Raw genomic sequence first — 24,797 nt, forward strand, 5'->3', positions numbered from 1 at the left:
CTCAACCACCGCTTCCGTCGCTCCCATTACTCCGGAAACCACCAACCTCGGCCCCTCCTTTCGCCACGCGGCAACCACCGACCTCGACCCTCCTTTCGCCACGCGGCAGCCACCGACAGCTCCGCTCCACTTTCAAATTTTTAAAAAAAATTTCCCCCTCTTTGCTAATTTTAAACCTTTTATGTTTTTAAAATTTTGTTTTAACTCAAACTAATACAACTTGTATTATATTAATGTTTTTATTTGTTTAATAAATTAATTTTTAATTCTCTCTGTCACAATTAGTTAAAATTAAAAGAAAATATTCTTAATCTTATAAAAAAAAAACAAAAAATCCAATTTTTTTTCAATTAATAAAATTTAATTTTTTTTTTTCTCTCATTTAACAACAATTTTTTTTCAATTCCTCTGATTTTCAAATTAGGGCATTTATTTTTTTTCTTCAAAAAAAAAAGCGAAGAATTTTTTTTCCTAATCATGTCAACATTAATTCCAGAAATCAAACTTAATTATTCTAATTATCATTCTTGGAAAACTCATATCTCATTTATTTTTCGTTTTAAACATCTCTTTGAAATAGCCACTGACCCTTCTCTTGAGCCCAGTTCAGCGGCTACTCAAGACGAGAAAGATACTTGGAAAGCTAAAAACGAAGAAGCTTTAGGGTTAATTGGTATTTCTATTATTCTCAATTTAAATGTTTTAATTGCTCACTGTTCTAAAGCTCATGATGCATGGTCCATCTTGAAAACCAAGTATGATAGTGGCGATGAATACCGCAAAATACAATTGCAAGATCAACTCGAAGATCTCAGGTATACAGATTTTAAAGGTATGGATGAATTCCTCTTAAAATTTGATTCTCTTAAAAGTCAAATTATGGCTTTAGGTGTTCAATTAGAGGACATTCGTTTAATCCATCTTATTCTTAAAAAATGTCCTCCTAGACAGTTTCAACAGTTTATAACTAATATTCATGCACAGCTTGCTATTCCTACTTTAAGTTCTCAGTTAACTTATGTTATTTTTCAAACTTTATTAAGACAGGAAGAAGCTAAGCTAATTCAGTTTGGTACTCTCAAATCAACTGAACATGCATTTGTCTCTAAAAATTCAACTAATAATTTTCGTTCCAATAATAATAATTACAAACAATCTAATTTTAATTCAAATAACACCAACAATAAATTTCATCCCAAATATAATAATACCCATCATCCTAATAATACTCGTAATACTAATAATCAAAGGAACCATTCCAATTCCAAACCTCATTGTTCTTATTGTGGCAAAGATGGTCACCTTGTCAATAACTGTTTTAAAAAACAAAATGATAAAAAACCTATGAATCATAGTACCAATCATCAAACCTCAAACCATAAAAAAGGTAATTCGACTAGTTCTAATCCTCGTCATGCTTTTACTTGTAGCTTTAATCTTTGTAAACCTTTAGAATGGATTGTTGATAGCGGTGCATCACAACATGTCACTTCTCATAAAGAAATTTTTGATTCCTTACAACCTGATATTGCTAACATTCCTATTCAGTTAGCTAATAATCAGACTTGTAAAGTTGAAGGACTAGGTGATGTTACTATTCCTAATGGTAAATTGCATGATTTTTTATATGTACCTGACTTGAAAACTAATCTACTTTCTATTTCACAGCTATGTCAGAACTATAAAGTTGAGTTCTACAAAGATACATGTTATATTATAGATCCTCAAACCCTCAAAGTGATTGCTCATGCTAAAATGGATAATGACCATTTGTTTAAATTCCATGAATTTTCTAGTTCACGATATTCTTTACATACTTCTATTGATTTCAATATATGGCATGAAAGACTGGGTCATTTAAATTCTGATTATATTACTTTCATGCAAAAGCATAATATGGTTGATGGCTTGCCTAACATTATTCCTTCCAAGATTGCCTGTACAGGTTGTATGAGTGGTAAAATGCATAGGGAGCCCTTTCCAAGTGGAAAATCATGTCGAGCAACTCATAAGTTGCATCTTGTCCATAGTGATCTTTTGGGTCCCATGGAGAATACCTCCATCCAAGGTTCTCGGTATGCACTTACCTTTGTTGATGATTTTTCTAGACGAACTTGGATCTATTTTTTGCATAGCAAGGATCAAGTTCTTGATATATTTATTGAATTTCAGTTATATGTTGAAAGGCAATCTGGGTGTAAACTTAAAATTCTTAGAACTGATAATGGGAAGGAATATGTGAATAATGCTTTTCATTCTTATTTGAAATCGTGTGGAATTAAGCATGAGCTTACTATTCCTTATACACCACAACAAAATGGTGTAGCGGAAAGAAAGCATTGGACCATTGTTGAAATGGCTCGAAGCATGTTGCATGCTAAGAATTTATATTATAAATTTTGGGCTAAAGCCATGTTTTGTGCAACCTATATTCTTAATCGGACTCCTACCAAAGCTCTCAAGGCAATCACTCCAGAAGAGGCTTGGTCTGGTAGGAAACCAAATTTACATCATTTACGGATATTTGGTTCTATTGCTTATGTTCATACGCCTAAACAGAAAAGGCATAAATTAGATGCTAAGTCATCTTCTTATATGTTTGTTGGCTATGATGAAAACACTAAGGGTTATCGTGTTTATGATTCCACTACTAACAAAGTTCAAGTTGCTAGAGATGTTTGCTTTGCAGAAAATGGAGTTCATGATTGCTCTACTACAACGGATGAAGAATTCAGTGGCACTAAAATTGTGCTAGTGGAGGACCAACCTCCTTCTCTTAACCCTACTCTTTCTCTTAATCAAGTACCACCGGTTATTTCTACTCCTACATCTCATGATACTCAAATAGATACTAATGATACTTTTCTTACTCATGATTCTTCCTCTAGTGATAATTCCATTACAACTAAACGTAAACCTAAATGGGCTCAAAACCTCATCAATGAAGCTGATGATTATATTTCCAAATCTAGTGGAATTAAACATAGAAGGATTAATTATTGTAATTAGGCTTTGATGACTACTATTATGAATTCTAATGATCCTAAGTCTTTTGATCAAGCTAACTCTCAACCTCATTGGCAGAAAGCCATGCAAGAGGAATATGATTCATTACTTGCTAATCACACTTGGGACTTAGTCACATTACCTCCTGGCAAAAATCTAGTTTCATGTAAATGGTTATATAAAACAAAATTGAATACTAATAATGAAATTAGTAAATTTAAAGCTAGACTAGTTGCTAGAGGTTTTTCCCAAATTGAAGGCTTAGACTATAATGAAACCTTTGCACCTGTTGCTAAAATGCCTACTATCAAATTAGTTCTTGCTTTAGCATCTAAAATGAATTGGCCCATTCATCAAATGGATGTTAAAAGTGCCTTCTTAAATGGTGAGTTACATGAAGAAATCTATATGGCTCAACCTCCTGGATTTGTTAAGAAAGGTACTGAAAATCTAGTTTGCAAATTGAACAAATCTATTTATGGTCTTAAACAATCACCTAGAGAATGGTATTCTCAAATTAATTCTTTCTTCATTTCTCAAGGTTTTACTAGAAGAAAAAATGATCCTAATTTGTATATTAAACATACTAACGATGATATTATCATTGTTATTGTTTATGTAGATGATTTAATTCTCACTTCTAGTTTAGACATTTTGATTTCTGATATTAAATTCCAACTTAAACAAAAATTTCAAATGACAGACTTAGGTATCTTACATTACTTCTTAGGTATGCAAATTTTTCAAACTCCTAAAGGTATCTTTGTTTCTCAAAGCAAGTATGCTTATGATCTTTTAGAAAAATTTAAGATGAATGACTCTAACCATGTTTCAATTCCATGTGAATTAGGAACTAAATTAATGAATGATATGAATACTCCTTTTGTTGATGAAACTTTGTATAGACAGTTAGTAGGAAGTTTAAATTATTTAACTCTTACTAGACCTGATATTGCTTATAGTGTTGGATTAGTTTCTCTCTTTATGTCTAAACCTCAACAAACTCATTTTAAAGTTGCTAAACGCATCTTAAGGTATATTAAAGGAACTATTAATATAGGCTTATTTTATGATCCAAACTCTAAATTTATTTTACATGGCTATATTGATTCCGATCTAGGTGGAGATCCCAATGATGGGAAATCCACTTGTGGTTATTTTTTCTTTGTTGGTTCAGGTCCAATTTCTTGGAAAAGCAAAAAGGAACACTCTATTTCCCTATGCTCAACTGAAGCTGAATACAAAGGTTGTACCAATGTAGCTAAGGAAGCTTTGTGGATTCGAAGACTTCTTGATGATTTGGGTCTACCTCAACAATTACCTACACCTATACATTGTGACAATCAAAGTGCTATTGCCTTGGCAAAGAATCCAGTGTATCATGCCCGCACCAAACATATTTCACTTCAACATCACTTCATTCGAGAACAAGTTGAAGACAATCAAATTATTCTTCTTTATTGTAAAGGAGAAGATCAAGTGGCTGATATTTTAACCAAACCACTTTCTAAAGAGAGATTTCAGTTCCATTGTAAAAATTTGGGTTTACAACCCATTGAAGTAAACTCCCCAAGTAAAGATTAAGGGGGGGTGTTAGAAAGGTTAATCTTTCCTTGGATATATTTTAATTGGGATATTCCAAGGGTCCCTACATGTAGTTTTTCCACTTGTACACATGTGGAGGACATGTCATTGTTTGTCCTTTATTCCACATGTAAGGACAACTCTTGTTTATTTCTTTATTTAGTTTATCCTCCTTAAGAGGATTGTGACACTTTGCACACACCTATTATGAATGTGGCATTCATAGAAATGGGAGTTACAAATGCAACTCCTCTCTCATCTCTATATAAGAGATGCTCCTCCTTCTTTCTTCACAACTACACACCACTCTAAGCACTTAATGTTATTGTATTGAGCTACTTTTGCTCCAACACTCTCTCTCTCTCTTCTTTAGGCATTTGCCTTCATTCATAATAACTCACAAGGGGTTTTCTTTGCTTTCCCCTTATAAATCCTTGTCTCCATTGTTGAACCATCTTGGTGTATGCTCTTGGAGTTTCTTATCTTATGGTAACATTGTTTCACACTTAACTTACTTGGATTGTTTCTCGTTCCTTGCTCAACATTATCATTTCTTACAAGCTCATTCTCTAATTATTTAAGCATTTAATAATGGAATTAATTACAATTACCCAGTAGCATAAATGACACTATAAACATATAAGTCAACATGGTCAAACACATGAGTAAACACTAGTCTAGGAACCTAATCAAGTGAAATAGGATAAATAATAGACAATGTGATCACTGCACACATCTCAGGTAATCATGGAACAACATAGTTATACCATATAAATCTAGGTTACCATTGGCACAACCTTAGTAAAACTATCATATACATCATAATCTCAAAAATCAAGCATAAGCATAATTAATCATGTTCATCAAATATCATAATAAAATCACCCCAAGGGCATAGACCACTCATGGGTCCCAATCATGATCACTCACAAGGTAAGATCATCAATATTGCATTCATTAGGATTACTTATAGAAATTAAATGGGAGAGGCACTACATCATCCTCTCCAAATACTAGGCTTACTCCTGGAAGCGTGCAATCCAAGAATAGAAATTGAGCACACTAAGTGCGAAATCAAAACTATTAAAACAAGGATGACTCACTGAATTCTCCACAAGTCGAATCAAATTAATCCAACACTAACAAGCCACCTCTTCAACCCCCCATATGAATCAACCACATGAGAAAAGGTGTCATATTGACACAAAATCCATCAACAATGAACTTCCCATATGCACTCGTAAAACCCATGTATCCATCAACTCAACTCTACAAGGCAAGTAACCTACCACTATACCTCATCGTAGGTGCCCAACTACAACATGCACCTACCAAATGATCAAATATAAGGTCAAAATACAAACCATTCCTAAATATAATTAGAACCATGGGGGATAACCATCCCAAAACATCCAAGAACACTAACATTAAACACATCAACATTCATAAATCTAACCAAAATCTCACTAACTCACCCTTAAAATACAAGGAAGGAGGATTCTCTACCAAAATCATACTATCTTGAATGATACTATATCCAATTAAAGGAAAAAAGAAGAGGTACAAACATACCAAGTTGCATAATCACATCCAAGAGAATTATTATGGTTTCACAATGCACACCCCATTTTGCTTAGAAATGGGGAATCCCTAGTTTATTTTTTAGCTTTTCAAATCCCTGGTCTAGGATCTGAGTCTTTCTTAGGGTTTTATCTAGATTCAAAGTCAACACTGGCCCTTTGCCTAAGAAATTGGGTGGCCAAAAATTAGAGATTTTGTGTAAAGTTTGATTTTTATGAGTAAATAAGGTACACTAGTGCACCTAGTGCACCTACCACACCCTTGGAGGTGTGCTAGTGTGCTAGTTGCACTAGTGTGGAATGCTTCCCTTTGGGAATGTGCACCTGCACACATGTGGAGGTGCGCATCCTAAAGGGTGTGCTCTACCTCGGGTCTATAAAATCCTAGGATACCCCCATGTTCATTCACTCATTCTCCACTCTACTTGAACTCGTGGCACACATCTGCACTTGGTAAGGTGTGCCAAAGTGCTTCATCACTTTCACACACACACAAAAAATTAAAAAAATAATAATAACCAAAGCAAAGGTGCGCACCTTTTTTTGCAAAACCCAATACACCAAAAAAAAACTTTAATAAAACATAATAATGAAAAAATCCTTCACCCAAGATAAAGGTATGTAGGTGTGCACCTATCCAAGGTGCACACGTGTGCACCATTCAATAAGCTAAAACATTCCTTGAGTATTGAAAGGGTGTGCACTTAGCACACCCCATAAGGTGCACTATGTGTGCACCCTTCCTTTCACACTTGACATGGGGCTTTGCACTATAAGGGTGCACACCTAGCGCACCGCACAAGGTACTCATGGTGTACAACCTTAGTGTTGAAGGTATAACCAAGGGGAAAGGTGTACCTAGTGCACCCCACAAGGTGTGCAAGGTGTGCCAAATACTTGTCTTCTATAGGTGTTTTAGGGGTTTTTATGTGTTTTTAGCTATTTTTAAAAGTTTTAGGGTTTCTTGGGTCATAATTTTTTAGTAATTAGGGTTTAGTTGAATTAGTTGTTTCCACCTCCAAACTAATGAATGTTTTTTTTGGTTAGATAAAATGGATTCTTCATCATCCTCCCTCATTGTAAAGATGGCTCCAAAATGAATGGTCTTCAAATTCCAAGGTGTTCCATCAAAGTCACGCTTCTAGGATGAATATTCAGATATTTGGGACATTGAGCTAGGTCATATTGACTAGAATGCATTCATGATCTTATGCAATAAGCCAAATGAAAGGCCCCCTATGGTATCTGCACTTATCAAATTGAGACTACTAAACACAGTGTCACGCCCAGTTTTAGTACAGTCTTCAAAATTGATTATGGCATTAGCAAAGAACTATGTTTCAAAGGAAAGAGTTGTAAAAAGCATAACTAGAGAGATCATCTAGGATTTTATGCCTAAGAATATAGAGAAGGTATTCCATCTTTTGAGAGTAGATTAGTACATTAGGTTAACATATCATTAAGCAGAAAGGTGGTATAGAGAGCATGGAGAGGAAGCATCAAAAATGATCTAATCTTCATATCTCATTGATGAGACTTCTCTTGGATGAAAAATAGGAAAGTACATATGACAAGGGGATTTATGAAAGATGATATCGAACATTCTATAGTTCTCCTAAGTAGATTCATGGGATTACTAGCAGTAGTGCATTTGAATATATGGATGGTACACTTTATTGAGACCATCAAAACAGTGAAGATGCCAATTAATTGGGCTTCAATTCTTAGTGAGAGTTTAGATGAACAACTAGTGGTAGTTAAGAACAACCAAATGTTCTATATGACATCCTATTTGGTGTACCTTTTAGCTACAAGAACAATAGATTATTCAGGATTTTTCAAAAAGGGAAACTTGCAAGATGCAAATGCATGGCCTTATGTTGTATACCCCTAGTTGGTAAGGAAAAAGCTTTCAAAACATAGTAAGGAATACAGAATAGTGAATGATGCCTTCATTTTTGCAATCATCTAGTTCATTGAGGGAGATTATGCAAAAAGGATGTCAGAAGAGGCAACAACAAAGATTATAAAAATTGGCACCTATTACATACAATTTAAAATATTCACCTATTTAAGGGTAATGGGTACAACTATTAATCCAAAGAAGCTCCCTAGGTATCTAAGTGATAGACTCATATTTCTAGAGATTTCATGACAACTCTCATCCACATATGAGAGATAAAGGAAGAAACATAAGAAGACCTAGGTATGGCCCATCACTATAGGTCTATTTAGTGTTAACTAAAAGTAGGATATTGTGACTTTTGAGTCTGAGTGGGATCAGTATCCCTTGGAGGATTATAACTCTCCTTGTCCCTATTTTGATAACATTGGTAGAGTTTAGTACTTGGTAGGGAAACAATTCCAACATGAAGATGCCATAGAGGATCATTAGATGGATGCAGTGGATGACTACAAAATTTGAATAAGGGATTATTGTAGGATGATTCTCTATTTGGAAGATAGTGCCTTGAAAGTGAAGGTCCCATTAAAGATTGTATAGCAAGACATTGAAGAGGTCTTAGATTCCTTGTATAACAAAGATAAGATATCTAATCAACGTATCATGAATGCAGAAATTGATAGAGAAGAAAAATGGATATTAATCATAGGGAGAGGCATGTCATCTAATTAGCAAAGAATTGGATCAAGAGATCATCCAAGCTAGATCTAATCTTGCAAACTATAGTTTTCCAAGCTATAGCCCACCTATTGAAAGGTAGAGGAGCCAAGGTGATAATGCCAACATTCACAACTCAATCTCTAATAAGGCCAAAAATAGTGCATCAATTTGATAGAGAAGTTGGATTCTTTATGACATAGAAGGGTAAAAATAAGAGGAAAAGAAATTTCCCTCAACAAGCCGAGCCTAGAGAATAGGCAACTCAAGCACTATAACACCAAGGGGCAGAGAATGTACAAGGGGCAAAAACTGTAGAAATAATCCAGACTCAGGATAATCTACTAGTGTTACTACAAAAACATGGGCAAGGAGCTGAAATAGAATAATAGGAAGTGTCTTTTCTTGCACAAGAGAAAGAAGCATCTTCATCAACTCCCAAGAAAAGAAAGATGAAAACTCCAGTTAAAAGGAGACAAAAGGTGATAAGAAAGGTTATTCCTTTTCCATCAATCCTAGAAGTTATTCTAGAAGAGGAAGAAGAGGATGATGAAGATGAAGAAGATAACCTTCCCTTGAGTCAAAGAACTCATCTTGCTAGGGCTACAGAGGTGGAATGAAGAAGAAGCTTTACTATAACACAACTAGTTTTATTTTGTTATTTTGATTGAGTGATATTTTAATTCTAGTGTTTGCCATGTGTTTACAAATTTTGATGACATACTTAGTTGGAGAAGAGATCACCCTATTGTTCTTGAATAGTTTTTTGTCTCACATGAGCACACTTTCTGTGGCCTTGCAAGCTAATGAAAAGTGAAACATCTTGCAATTACTGAATTCCCATCAACAATTGCAATAGTGTAATTAAGGAAGCACTACTCCTATTTTCATTTGTTACGTACTGATTTTTTTAAAGGCTTAACTTATAGATGTGTTATTTCTATGGCTTATGTCTATTAGGGATTTACTTTTCAATTCATTTTCTTAAACTTCTTATTACCCTATCTTTGTTATTTTCTTTTACAAACACTTGGTTAATTTAGGAATTCATGTAGTTGCATAGTTAAAATTACATTCATTATAAATAGAAAAATATAAAAATATATCTCTTTTTGTGTGGTTACTTTTTTGAGATAGCAAGAAAATTCAACATCTTATCCACAATTGGTCAAACCAACAAAGGCCTCCTCCTGAACACTCACATTTATCATCTACTGAGCAGATTCTAGTAGATTGTAAGATCTCCTAGAACCTTGGAGTTGATCCTAGATAAGCTTTTCAAGAGAGGAGTTCAAAAGGATTCTTGCCATTAAGCATCATGCAAAACTACAACTCAATAGAAGTGGCACAAAAAGGAGGGCCCCAACCATTCGAAATAAAAGAAAACAACTTACAATTTCAAAATTTTGCATTTTTTTACAAGTTGAGAAAATTTTATGAACTACTGGGATTTCAAGGTGCACAAGCTTCCAAGGTGTGCAAGGTTCCAAGGTGCACCAAATTTTTGAGAGAGTGTACATTTGCAAAGGTGCAATTTTTCCAGAATTGATGTAAACTAGAAGATCCTGATCTGTCATCTCCATTTCAATGAGCTTTAAGATCTTTACCTAGTACACATGAGTTCCTTGAACTTACCCACTTTTGTAAGCCTCATAGTGACAAGGGATTCCCTCAAATTCTACCACTTCCATTCAACATTTCATCATCTTCATCAATTTTTCCTCCACAACAACCACCTATTATTCCACCAAATCCTCCAATGGCCTTTTTCGCAAATGTTGTAGACTCACTAATTAACTTGGCAAGTGTACTCAATGACCTTCCTAAGAATCCTATGAAGTTGTGCCCAAGGTTTATCTATGGAGAGATGAGAATTGCTGAAAATCACATAAGGGTATTCAAGGAAACTTGCAACCAAAAGAAGATTGCTAACAAGAATGTGGTTCTTCACTTATTCCCCTACTCTTTGGGATAAGTTTGCTTTAATTAGTATGTTAATTTTCTACCTAGATGTATTAGAGACTGGGATACTTTCAAAAAATTGTTCTTGGAACAATTCAAAACTTTTATCAACCTAGTTGTGATACATCAACATTTCATATCAATAAAAAGGGACCTAGCTAAGATGGTTTCACGCTTCAACCATCACTTTCATATGGCATACCACAAGCTAGAAATTGCATACACTATACCAGTTGAAGCTACAATTCATATTCATCTAAATGCTATGGACCATTTGACTACTATTTTCCTAAGAAGACTTCCTCCAAAAAATATTGGCACATTGGAAAAATTATTCTCAAAAGAAATTACCTTTACCAAGCAAGCCAATCCTAATGGAGCATGATTGATGCTTCCAACTCAAGCTATTACAACAATACCAACATATCCTATCGAAGCACCTGTGATGCCTAGCCACTTCATACCAATGAATCCAGTTCCATTATAGCAAGCACCCACTCTGCAAACCTTGGCTATAACATATTCAAGATATGAACCTCCAAAAGTTTCTTTCTTTGAGAAAAAGGTAGCACCTTTTGTTGAACCAAACAACAGTTTTGCCTTTGAGTTTGGTCAAATGAAGAAGACTGTGTCTCAAATGAATAATGAACTGACTCTCTTGAGGTTTTTGCAAGGACAGAATAATAACTTTTAGAGAAATAATGTTGATCCTTATAACAACAACAATTACAGTCAGAACTACAATAGTAATTTTAGTGGGAACAACATAGCTAGGAATAATAATGCTTCCTGATCACAAAAATGGCTTCCAAAGACAAAATTGAGTATCGTACTCTCTTCCAAACAATGAAAGAATTCATATAGATAACAATAACAATAATGCTCAGTATGTGGACATCAATCAATATGATGATGGTCAAAATGCACCTAACAATGATGGTTCATATTATAATGGAAATCAAGAACTCAATCAGAATTCACAAGCAAATGATAATGTGCCTCTCATGAAATTTAATGCTATGCTACTAGAATCCTACGATTCTACACAAAACACACAAGTGGAACAACCAACCAATAAAAAATTCTCTTTTCCATTCAGTCAAGAACTAGATACACAACTAGAAGAGATGCTTGCTTTTCAAAATGATAATGAGACTACTTACAATCTATCAATTCAAAAAGAAACTATGACAGATGGAATTAATCTAGCATTACAATTGACTACTTCTGATCTAAGAGTGAATAACAACTCAATATCAATCTGTTGAAAATATGATTGAAAAAGATCATTGTGAAAAGAAGATTGATTGCAAAGAGGGAGATTATTGATAAAGATTATTTTCAATCATTATTTTGCCTTCGATGTCAAACCTACTATTTGATGGAATGATAATTTCTTATAAGATCCAAGTACTATCACTTAGTCGATTGATGAAGAGGATTTAATCAACAGGATGTAACAAAAGCACCTAAGGGAAAGGTTGAGTTATGTTTTTGTAATAAAGTGCAAGGATCAATTAAGACAATGATAAAATGATGTATTGATAATATACTTGAAGATATAGAGGTTGGCCATACTTAGAAACTCTAGAAGAATAAGTTGGAACAAGGTTGACTGCAAAGCTTAACTAAGTTCATTAGTGAGTGTCAAGCAAGCTAATTCAATCTAAGCAAATTTTTAGTTAGAGCCGAGAAAATGAAAAATCTAGTATGTGACAATTGATGCAAAAGGAGCTGAGTGTGTTTAGGTGCCAAGCAAAGTAACAAGTGTTGAGCATCAAAAATTCTTAGTGGATTCTAAGTGAATCCATAGTAGATGTATAGCATTAGTAAAACGTAGTTGGTGCCGAGTAACACAGTATGTGCCAAGCACTAGAATTTTAATAGTGTCGAGCTACTGCATTATTTGAAAAGAGAAATATTTCCCAAATCTGAGTTGACAAGTTTGTTACCTTGAATTTTGTGAACCAGTTGGAGGATAAAGATGATGAGCTAGAAGCACAAATTTTTATGTAAACAATTTTTGAGAAAATTCAAGAGGATTCTTCAAGATGTTTCTAGGAGCAAGATATGGGTTAGATTCAATGAATCCTACCTAATCCATTTGAATTGAAATTAAAGGAGGAAATAATCAAGGAGGAAAAAAAATTCTAGAATTCTATTTAAGGAGTCATAGACCAAGAAGCAAGATTTGCTAGTGTGCCAAAATTGTGAAGTGGTTGAAGGGTGTCAAGGAGAAGGCATCAAGAGGAGAAGGAAGAATAGAGCACTGAGACTTTGCTTCGATAAGTGGTTAGAAAGGAGATTGCACTGGTACATTGAGCATGGATACTTAAGGAGACAAATCTTGAGAGGAGGACAAGCTGTTAGAGTTGCAAAGACTAAAAGCTAGGCAATGTTATGAGTTGAAGAGTGATCTAAAATCTACAAGATAAGTTGTAAGCTGTAATCAAATCAAAACCCCTTATTGTTACTCTTTAGTAATTGTATTAGTTAGGGTAAAAATCCTATGGAATTAGGTTGGTTTAACAACCATTTGTAAATCCTTTAATAGGGTGGCATTCCAAGTGAATGTTCTAAAGTCCTCTAACCAGGCCCACTTCTAATAGAGTGGTTAAATCCTTTAACCAAGTCACATTTAATAGTATGTTGTAGCCTTTAATAGGGTAGGTCTTTCATAGGGAATTACTTTAGAAGAGTGAGAATTGAGTAGCATGTTACTGGTGGTTTTTCCCAAATTGGGTTTCCATGTAAATCACTATGTTATGTGTTGATTCTTCATGTGTTATGCTTGCATGTATATTTACAATAACTTGCTAAGTAAGAAAGTCTAAGCTTGGATGAATGAATAGTTTAATAGGCACATTTTACTTGATGGAAAAGTTTGAATTGGACATTTGAACCTTGAATAACTAATTCACACCCCCTCTCAGTTATTCTAATCCATTTCTAACAATTGGTATCAAAGCCATCTGCTGATTTAGTTTAAAAGTACTATAAGCAGGTATATCAAGATGTCTAAGAGAGAAGTTCCCAAGCTCAATAGAGATAACTTTGTTGCATGGAAAAGCCTAATGAAACTACACCTTGGATCAATAAGTGATTATGAAAAAATCTCAATTGGAGTGGAACATGTAGATCTAGCTAGAACCCTTTCTATAGATGATTTGAACAAAAGGAAGGAGCACAATTAGGCAATGTTGGAGATTGCCTCTACACTTAGCTATGCTAAATTTGATGAAATCAAGGGATGTGACTCTGCATTCAAGATGTGGAAAGCCCTGTTAGATATCTATGGAGGAGATTAGAATGTTAAAAGAGCAAAAAAAGAAAGCCTTAGAGAAAAGTTTGATGACATGAAAATGGAGGAAGGTGAGAATGTTGCTTAATATGTTGCTAGAATGAAAGAAGTAGTAAGTGCAATAAGAATTTTGGGTGGTCAATTGGAAGATGACACTATTAATAGAAAATACTTAAGAACTTTGCTCCTTATCTATGTTATTAGAGTTTCAGCCATCCAAAAACTAAGGTGTGTACAAGGAAACACACTAACCTTTGAAGGTATAGTGGGAAGACTTACTACATTTGAATTGTCCAATTTCAATAACTACAGACTTGAGAATCTTGAATTTTCTTTCAAGGCCAAGCTAACATTAAAAAACACTAAGGAGGTGAAATCAAGAAGAAGAGTAGAAAAGGAAAACATGCATCTAGTGATAGCAACACAGATGAGGAAGATGTGGAACAATTGGAAGCATTATTGGCTAGAAGATTTCATAGAGGAAAAGGTAAATTCAAAGGTAAGATGTCTATCATTTGTTTTAATTGCAATGAAGGAGGACATATAGCTGCAAGATGTACACAGAAGAAGAAATACAAAGAAGGAAACAAGTACAAGAACAAAAGAGAAGATGATAGAAGAGATTACAAGGACAAAGGCAAAATATGCTACATTGTTGAAGAGGATTCTAATGAGAATGATGATGAAGTAGACTATGTAAAAGTGAAGGATGAATCAGATGAAGATGAGGCAACAACATTGGTAACCTGTGTGAACAAAAATGACGAGTGGATCATAGACAATCAATACTCTCATCATATGAAAAGAGACAAAAGTAAGTTTATTACCTTTACTCAATATGATGGAAATAGTGTTAGATTTGGCAATGATGCTCCATGTCAGATCAAAGGAAAAGGTTCCATTAAATTTACAGAGAAAATATAATGTGATAATGCATACTATGCTGAAGGATTGAACTACAATTCACTAAGTGTATCACAGTTAGGCAATATAGGTTGCAAAGTAGAATTTGGAAATAAAACTACCAAAATCTATGACACTGGTGGAAATCTTATAGGAAAAGGTGAAAAAACTAGGAATAACTTGTTTTACCTAGATATGAAAGATGCAACCTATCTTGTTGTTAGATTTGATGATGTGTGGTGTTGTGTGATCATTTTGCACAAGGTCAACAGTAGGAATCCATTACATAATTCCTCTCTTGAAAAGCTAATCCTTTCGGGATCAACTCCAAGGTTCAGTATCCATCTTGTGACATACCAAAATCTACTCAGTTGAAGATAAATGTGATTGTTCATGAGGAGGCCTTTGCTAGTTCTACTATGATCTTAGAATGAAGTAAATCTATTTGCTATCTCAAAATCACACACAAAAGGACAATATTTTTGTATTTTTTAGTTTTTTCAATGAATGCAATCTAACAATGCAACTAAAATGAGTTCATATTCTGACAAGGGGTTAGCAAAGCAAATAACAAGACAAAAAACAAATAACATGAAATTGAAATCCTAAATGGACATAAGCTATAGAAAACAACACACTGCAATTTAAACTTTCAAAGAAATCGGTAGGAAACCAATGAAAATAGGAGCAACACTTCCTAGAATCCATTTATGCAATCATTGGTGAGAAACTTTAATAATTGAATGATGTTTTGCTCTTCATCAAATCACAAGGCCACAGAAAGTGCACTCATGCGAGATAGAGAGTTATACAGGCATAATTTGATGATCTCTCCTCAAGCTCATTATGTCAATGAAATTCATAAATCTATAGCAAACACTAGAAGTAAAAGATCGCACAACTAGAAATAACGCAATAAACCTTTGGCTCAATCACAGTCTCATGAATAAAATCTACAAAACAATGACACATTTAGGAAAGAATGACTACACTCCAAATGCGAGCACCAAAAGCATAATTTTATTGCATAATAACAGTGGCCCTTGTTACATTTTACAATGGAGTATTTATAAGAAATAATCTCCTCAACTTATGTTGAGAGTGAGAGATATCTTAATGCAATAAAATGCTTTTAAAACATTAAAACAAACTAAATATATACAAACTAACAATTAGTCTGGTGCTTAGAGGGACTCCATCCATATTTTATTCCTTAATTGGATGCATGATCCCTTTACATGTTAAAAACAAATAAAGCATGAGAGAGAAAGTAGGAGGAAGCCATCAGTCAAAGTAGGAGTGTCTAGAGGTGCCAAAAATACAAGCTAGTCATTTACTAGGTGTGTGTCAAAGTTAAGATGCCATCAAAATGCATTCCCGATGCATGGAAGGTGTTATTTTTGGAATTGGCAGTTAACTGTCGATGCACCTCTGAATTGTGGAGCTATGGACCTATGCACCTACAGACCTGCATGAAAATGGAGACCTATGGAGCTATGCACCTGCATGAAAATGCGGAGTTGTGGACCTACAAACCTATGCACCTCAGAAGCTCAATTCACCAAAAAATCAAAGTTCTCAATTTTGAAAATAGTTTCTAGGTTTCGCTCAAATGGGGTTTTAGATCACTTTTTGTGTATATTCTTTGCCCCTTTTTGATGATTTATACCCTCTTTATAGCCAATCACTTTCATAACCTTGAACTTCTTCTGCTTCTTCAATCTAAAATCCTAAGGCACCTGCGTTGAATCTTGTCATTAATAGTTGCATAAGATGAGGAACCTGTTTTGCTTCATGTGTCCAACCTCTGTATCTTTGACCTTTGTCTTCTCTCCAACTATCCTATCCTTCCCGATGAGAAACCAAGTGATCTAGATTATCCAAAATGATCAAATGTTTGAAACTTTTTCATATTTTTTCACAAGTTTTTCTAGGCATTTTTAAATAGCTTTTTTGGAGGTCTTCAGCTCAAAATTTCAAGTAAAAACCTTCATTGGTCCCTAAAATTGGGTAGCCAAAGGCTCACTATTTTAGGGACTAAAATTAGATCTTCAATTCTTCTTTCCTACGGTGTAAATATATTCAAATTTTGAGCTCTAGGTCAAAAGTTATGACCCTGGCAAGTCAAGGATACCTTTTCTACCTATAAAAAGAACCAAACATTAGTCCAGAGAGATGAAAATGCTTAATTAAAATAAACACCTTTGAAAGACAAATTTTAGTGCACCTTGCACACATTGGTGGTGTGTTAGGTGCATCTTTTTTTTTTTTTTAATTTATTTATTTATTTTATTTTATTTTGGCAAGGTGAGCAGGGGTGTGTGTGGTGCATGGAGCGCGCGTGAAGTGGTGCAAAAAGTGTTTGGCATGGTATGCTCATGGATCATGGTGCATGGCATCTCGTGGGCACGTCCGATGCATCATGCATGGGGCACACAAGCATTGGAGCAACATGGCACGCAACATATCGCATGCAGCTCATTGTGGGTGTGTGTGCAGTGGCACGACACGAGCATGTGCAGCGGTGCAATGGGGATGCATGGCGCATTGCGCATGAGGCACAAAAATTATCATGGATTCACGCATAGTGATGCAGCACAATGTAGATGTGCACGCAGTGCTCATGGTACATCGCACACATGAAAATGGGCGTGCGCGCTTCCTCCAAATTTTATAATTTTTTATTTTAAAAAAGAAATTCCCAATTTTTTAATTTTTTTGATTTTTCAAGTTTTTGAGTTTTTTTGATTTTTTTGTGTTTTTTTTTTTTGATTTTTTTTTTTGAAATTTTTCAACTTTTTGACTCTAAAATTCTAACTCTAACCAAATTTTTTTTCCCAACTCTCAAACTGTGAGTCCGGGAGTTGAAAAAAGTAGGGGGGTCCACATTCCTAGTGAGGAATGGGGCGTGTGTTGTGGACACCACAACAAATAGCCCTGAAAAGGAAGAAATGACCAAGGCATTTTTTTCATCACTAAACATTCTTCCAATGTGTGTCAAACAGCAACCAGACTTTGAAAATCTTGAGGGTCTTTCAGATGACTCTTCAATCAAAATCTCAAAATTTGAAACCTTCAAACTTAGTGTGTGCATTATGTATTCATTTCCTTTGATGTGTCAGGATGTAGTCAATCAAAGTTTTTTTAAAATTAGAAAAAAATCTTCCACTCTTCCCAGCTCTATCATTCAAAATCTCAACGAAGGCTTTTTGTTAATTGGTTGCTTGACTAGATGAGAGAATTAGTTCAATGGCTCTTGATGGGATGTCACATTCTTTTAAATTTTTGGCTTTTGATTAATTGCTCCATGTCATTCAAAATGTTACTTTTGATGAAACAATAATTTGGATACAGGATACTCTATTTTGAGAATGTATCTTTTGCCATTTTAGATATTTAAAATCCTTCAAACTTAACACCATATTTTCTCTCTTTTTTCTTCTTCTTTTTTTCTTTTTCTTTTTAAAAAAAAATTGTATCTTGACTATGCTTAGACTATGTAGCCAGAACATCGGTGTCATTTCTCAGATTTGATCTCTTGCAAACATCCCTTGCATTCCTCTTTTAGAACTTTAGAGACTCTCATGCCAAACAATGATCTTAGCAACCTTTCAAGGAGACTCCTCCTGTTTGAACTAGTTGAAGTTTAGATCATCTCTTGTTAGCTTTGACTTTAATTCAATAGCACCTAAAACAATCAAATCTTTTAAATTTTCAAAGTGTCGAGAACTTGGTGGCCTAGGCTTCTAATTTCTAGACTGAAAGTCTCCTATTTCCACAAAAAATGTTGATTTCTTGGTTGGTATAAGACACAAAATCATCAAAATGTTTTGACAAAAAAATACCTCTTCCTAAAATCGAAAACAAAGAGTGGTTAGTGAAATCTTAAGAGGAAATCTCAAGTACAACTTACCCCCCAGGACTAACAAAACTCAAAAAAAGAAAAGAAGAAGAAATAAATGAAACCCAAACAAAAAGACTCAACTCAAAGCAAACTAACACCTAACTAGAAAGACTAAAAAGACTAAGAAAAATAATAACAAAAAAAAAAACAAAAAATTATCTATGGAAAACCTTGAATAATAAGAAAGTGGGGTAGTTGTCAGTAGATTTCTCATTATGTGCAATAGTGATGAACCACCCCATATAGTTCTCAAAAATGCCAACTTGTCTTTGTACTCAGAAAAATAAATTATGGACAATCTTGGTTCAAATTTTAGGCACAAATCACACAAAATCAAAAGTTGTGGTAACTCCTTATGACCATGATTAATCCATAAACAAGTTCTCTTACCTTTAGCATCATATTCAAATTGAAAATCATCAAAGTGAGAGGGATAATGGAAAGATATCACCTGATCCAGTGAGTCCCCTACCATAAGGGTACAATCACAGATTGTAATTTCTCCTTCTAGTTGTCTTATCTCATGGTTCACAACTCCACTCACACATGGAAACACTTTAGATTACTTTGGACTAGAAAAATCAATCACCAGCTTTCCTTTCAAATTACAAGATTCATTACTATCATCGATCAAAATGTTTTCTCCCTCATGTCCTAAAGAAGCCAGTTCAAAATCATATTTTCCCTCCATTGTGATCTCCCAAGCTAACAAGAAATTAGGACAACTTTCTTTTGAATGGAACCCAAATGGATGGATTCTACATGAATTAGTCATTGCATGGTTTGATATATGTGTAGAATACCCACAAATAGACATTTCCTCAGTCAAGCTTGAGACCAAGTTGAGCACTCTATCCATCTCTTCTAATGAAAAATATTGTTTTGAAGGAGGTATCTTATCTTTATCCAATGGGAAATCAATATCATAGTAGGAAGAATTGCTATCTTCTTCTTGATGACTTTGTGATTCAAAAATCTCACCAACCTCGGGATCTTTTGCATTTCCATCACTTTTTGAAACTTCAAGGAATTTTGGAACTTCAAAATTTCCCCTATCCTCAAAATTTGTTGGCATATCCACACTTATTGGGACATCAACACTTGGAAGAATTTCTTCATTAAATGGGAACACAAACTCCTCTTGATCATCTTCATCATTTAGTCCTCCTATAGATTTATCATATGATTCAAACATCATTGTACTAAACTGTAAAGGTTGTTCCTCCATGATTTGGGGAGGCTGATCCAAAATATCATTGTGCCCGTATCCATTTTCACTTGGTCTCATACTTGTAATACCATTATTCTCATTGTTGACATTACTATAAAGGCCAAAAATTTTTCTCTAATTTTGAGAATAATTGCTTTGAGTAGCAAGTTGTCTTGGATGATTACCTTGGTCTCTTGAGGAATTTGACTTTATTTTTATGAGTTCATTGGACAAAAGAGACATCATCTCCTTCATGGTCTTAAATTTTATATCCATATTGTTCTCAAGTTTAGCAAGTGGAGACATCTTTTGCTCAAAGAATATAGTCTTTTGGGGCTCATATCTTGAATATGTAATTGTTGACATTGGAGTAGCACTAACCTACTTTGTGAATGTAACAGCCTCTTTGAAGACCTTTTCAATGGTATCAATGTCTCTGGGTGGAAGCCTTCTTGGAAAAATAGAAGTTAATGAATCCATTGTTCCAAAATAGACCTAGATGGCAGCCTCTTGTGGTATAATGTAAGGAAACTCCATTCTTTGATACATCCTATAGAAGCAATGATTAAACTGTGAAATAGTCTCATGAGGATCCCTCTTAATTGAGATGAACTAATGATGTAGGAGAGCTAGATCGATATAGATCTTGAATTGTTCCAAAAACTTGCTCTTAAAAGAGTTTCAATCCCTTATTGATGCTGGTGGTAGATTGAGGTACCAATTGAATGCCATTTCTCCCAACATGTAAGGAAAAAGGCGGCATACCATGCCCATATGCTGAATTTGATTTCGATTGCAAATCTCCTTGAAAATTTTAAGATGATCCTCTATTGTTCGTGATTCTCCATAGATGAACTGTGGGATAAAAAAAAATTAGGATTTTTGGGCAATTGATGTAATGGTCCAGTTAGATTCAAAGGTGAACTTTGGGCATTGAAGAAAGACATGGTGCATAATGATGGGAATGTGTGAAGTAGGATGTAAAGCGAATGATGATGCTAGGATGTGTAATGTCAATGGGTGGAGTTCTTGGTATCCCTTTATCAATGTGCAGTTTGTGAAAGTGGATAAGTTCAAGAAACTCATGTGCACTTGGTGAAGATCTTAATGCTTGCTAAAATGGGGATTCTAGATCAAAACCCTCCAATTTGCATCAATTCTAGAAAAAGTGCAGCTTTACAGAAGTACATTTTCTCACGTTTCTAAATTTTGTACACCTATGCACCTATGTAACTGCTAACTTATAAACCTGTGTACCTGCAAATTTGCAAACCTATGTACCTACAGAGTTGCGGACATGAATTTGTCAAAAACTCAAGAAATTTTTTGAACTTTTGTGAAGCACAAATTATTGTAGAAGTGTAAAATTCTAAAACTTTAACAAATTTTCTTCCTTTCCAAGAGTAAAAAGGGGCCCTCCTTCTAGCGCCACTTCTATTGGGCAGTCATTTTACATGAGGTCAACGGTAGGAATCCATTCCGTAATTCCTCTCTTGAAAAGCTAATCCATTTGGGATCAACTCCAAGATTTAGTATTCATCTTGTGATGTACCAAAATCTACTCAGTTGAAGATAAATGTGATTGTTCATGAGGAGGCCTTTGCTGGTTCTACTATGATCTCAAAATGAAGTAAATCTATTTGCTATCTCAAAATCACACACAAAAGAACAATATTTTTGTATTTTTTGGTTTTTTCAATGAATACAATCTAACAGTGCAACTAAAATGAGTTCCTATTCTAACAAGGGGTTAGCAAAGAAAATAACGAGACTGAAAGAAAATAACATGAAATTAATATCCTAAATGGACATAAGCTATAGAAAATAACATGCTATGGGTTAAACTTTCAAAGAAATTGGTAGGAAACCAATGAAAACAGGAGCAACACTTCCTAGAATCTACTGATGCAATCATCGGTGAGAAACTTTAATAATTGAATAATATTTATCTCTTCATCAAATCACAAGGCCACAAAAAGTGTGCTCATGCGAGATAGAGAGTTATGCAAGCACAATTTGATGATCTCTCCTCAAGCTCGTTACATCAACAAAATTCATAAATCTGTAGCAAACACTAGAACTAAAAGATCACACAACTAGAAACAATGCAATAAACCTTTGGCTCAATCACAATCTCATGAATAAAATCCACAAAACAATGACACATTTAGCCAAGAATGACTACACTCCAAATGCGAGCACAAAAAGCATAATTTTATTGCATAATAACGGCGACCCTTGTTACACTTTACAATGGGGTATTTATAAGAAATCATTTACTCAATTTGTGTTGAGAGTGAGAGATATCTTCATGCAATAAAATGCTTTTAAAACATTAAAACAAACTAAATATATACAAACTAACAATTAGTCTGGTTCTTAGAGGGACTCCATCCATATTTATTCATTAATTGGATGCATGAGCCCTTTACATGTCAAAAACAAAGAAAGCATGAGAGAGAAAGTAGGAGGAAGCCATTAGTTGAAGTAGGAGTGTCTGGAGGTGCCAAAAATAGAAGCTAGTCCTTTGCTAGGTGTGTGTCAAAGTTAAACTATCGTCAAAATGCGTTCCCAATGCATGGAAGGCACTATTTTTGGAACTAGCAGTTAACTGTTGGTGCACCTCTAAATTGTAGAGTTGTAGACCTATGCACCTACATAAAAATTTGATCCTATGGAGCTGTGCACCTGCATGAAAATGTAGACCTGTGAACCTACGCACCTCGGAAGCTCAATTCACCAAAAAATCAAAGTTCTCAATTTTGAAAATGATTTCTAGGTTTTGCTCAAATGGGGTTTTAGATCACTTTTGGTGTACATTCTTTGCCCCTTTTTGATGATTTATACCCTCTTTATAGCCAATCACTTTCATAAACTTGAACTTCTACTTCTTCAATCTAAAATCCCAAGGCACCCGCATTGAATCTTGTCATTAATAGTTGCATAAGATGAGGAACTTATTTTGCTTCATCTATTCAACCTCTATATCTTTGACCTTTGTCTTCTCTCCAACTTTCCTATCCTTCCCGACGAGAAACCAAGTGCTCTAGATTATCCAATGATCAAATGTTTGAAACTTTTTCATGTTTTTTCACAAGTTTTTCTAGGCATTTTAAAATGGCTTTTTCAGAGGTCTTCTACTCAAAATTTCAAGTTGAAACCTTCCTTGGTCCCTAAAAAAAGGTAGCTAAAGGCTCACTATTTGAGGGATTGAAATTAGATCTTCAATTCTTCTTTCCAACGGTGTAAACAGATTCAAATTTTGAGCTCTAGGTCAAAAGTTATGACCCCAACAAGTTGAGGATGCCTTTTTTACCTACAAAAAGAACCAAACATTAGTCTGAATGGATAAAAATGCTTAATTAAGACAAAAACCTCTAAAAGACAAATTTTAGTGCACCTTGTGCACCTCGGAGGTTTGTTAGGCACGTCCTTTTATTTTATTTTATTTTTGGCCAGGTGAATGGGGGTGTGCGCAATGCACAGCACATGTGTGAAGTGGTGCAAAAAGTGTTTGGCATGGCATGCTCATAGATTGTAGTGCGTGACACCTCATGGGCACACATAGAGCATCACAAACGAGGCACATGCACATTGGTGCATTGTGTGCACGTACACAATGGCGTGGCATGCACACACACATAGTGGCATGACATAGATGCATGGCATGTCATGGGCGCATGCGCAGTGGCATGATGTGATGTAGATGTGCACACAATGCTCGTGGCATAGTGCCCATGTGAAAATGGGCATGTGCACTTCCTCCAAATTTTATAATTAAAAAAAAAAATTCCCAATTTTTTGATTTTTTCAATTTTTCAAGTTTTTGAGTTTTTTCAATTTTTTTGTGATTTTTTTTCTAATTTTTTTTTGAAAATTTTTAACTTTTTTACTCTAAAATTCTAACTCTAACCGAATTTTATTTTCCTAACTCTCGAACTATGAGTTTGGGAGTTGAAAAAAAGTTGGGAGGTCTCCAATCCTAGTGAGGAATGGAGCATGTGTTGTGGACACCACAACATTTGGCTATGGCATAAAATGTTGTGTCATGTTAACTTTGACAATCTAATTAGCATCAGCAAAAAGATGAAAATCAAAGGTTTGCCTAAGCTAAAGAAGCCTAAAAACACAATGTGCAAACAATGTCAACTAGGAAAGATGACTAAGTCTAGTTTCAAAAACAAAACATACACTTCCAAAGAAGTACTAGAACTAGTCCACACAAACTTATGTGGTCCAATAGAAGTACAAGGTTACCAAGGAGACATATATGTATTGTTATTTGTGGATGACTACTCTAGGATGATGGCTGCCATGTTTTTAAAGCAAAAATTTGATGCATTTCAAATGTTTAAGTAGTATTTGGCCAATGTTGAGAAGAAAACGGGAAAGATTTTGAAGCGCCTGAGATCACACAGAGGAGGAGAGTTTACATGAAAATAATTTGAGATATTTTGTAATGATAAAGGACTCAAGAGACAAACATCAGCACCAAGAACTCCACCTCAGAATGGCATTGCTGAGAAGAGAAATAGATCCATGATAGATTGTGCTAGAACATTGATGATGGAGAAAGATGTTGCTCTAAAGTACTAGAGAGAAGCTATAAGTACTACAATCTACACCCTAAATAGAGTACAAGTCAAGAAAGGTACAAATGCAACACCTTTTGAACTATGGTATGGTCACTCACCTAATTTAAAATATTTCAAAGTATTTGGTTGTAA

The sequence above is a fragment of the Cupressus sempervirens genome, chromosome 10 (genome assembly GCF_028749045.1).
Source record: "Cupressus sempervirens isolate cs-2001-9-10 chromosome 10, ASM2874904v1, whole genome shotgun sequence".
NCBI lineage: Eukaryota > Viridiplantae > Streptophyta > Pinopsida > Cupressales > Cupressaceae > Cupressus > Cupressus sempervirens.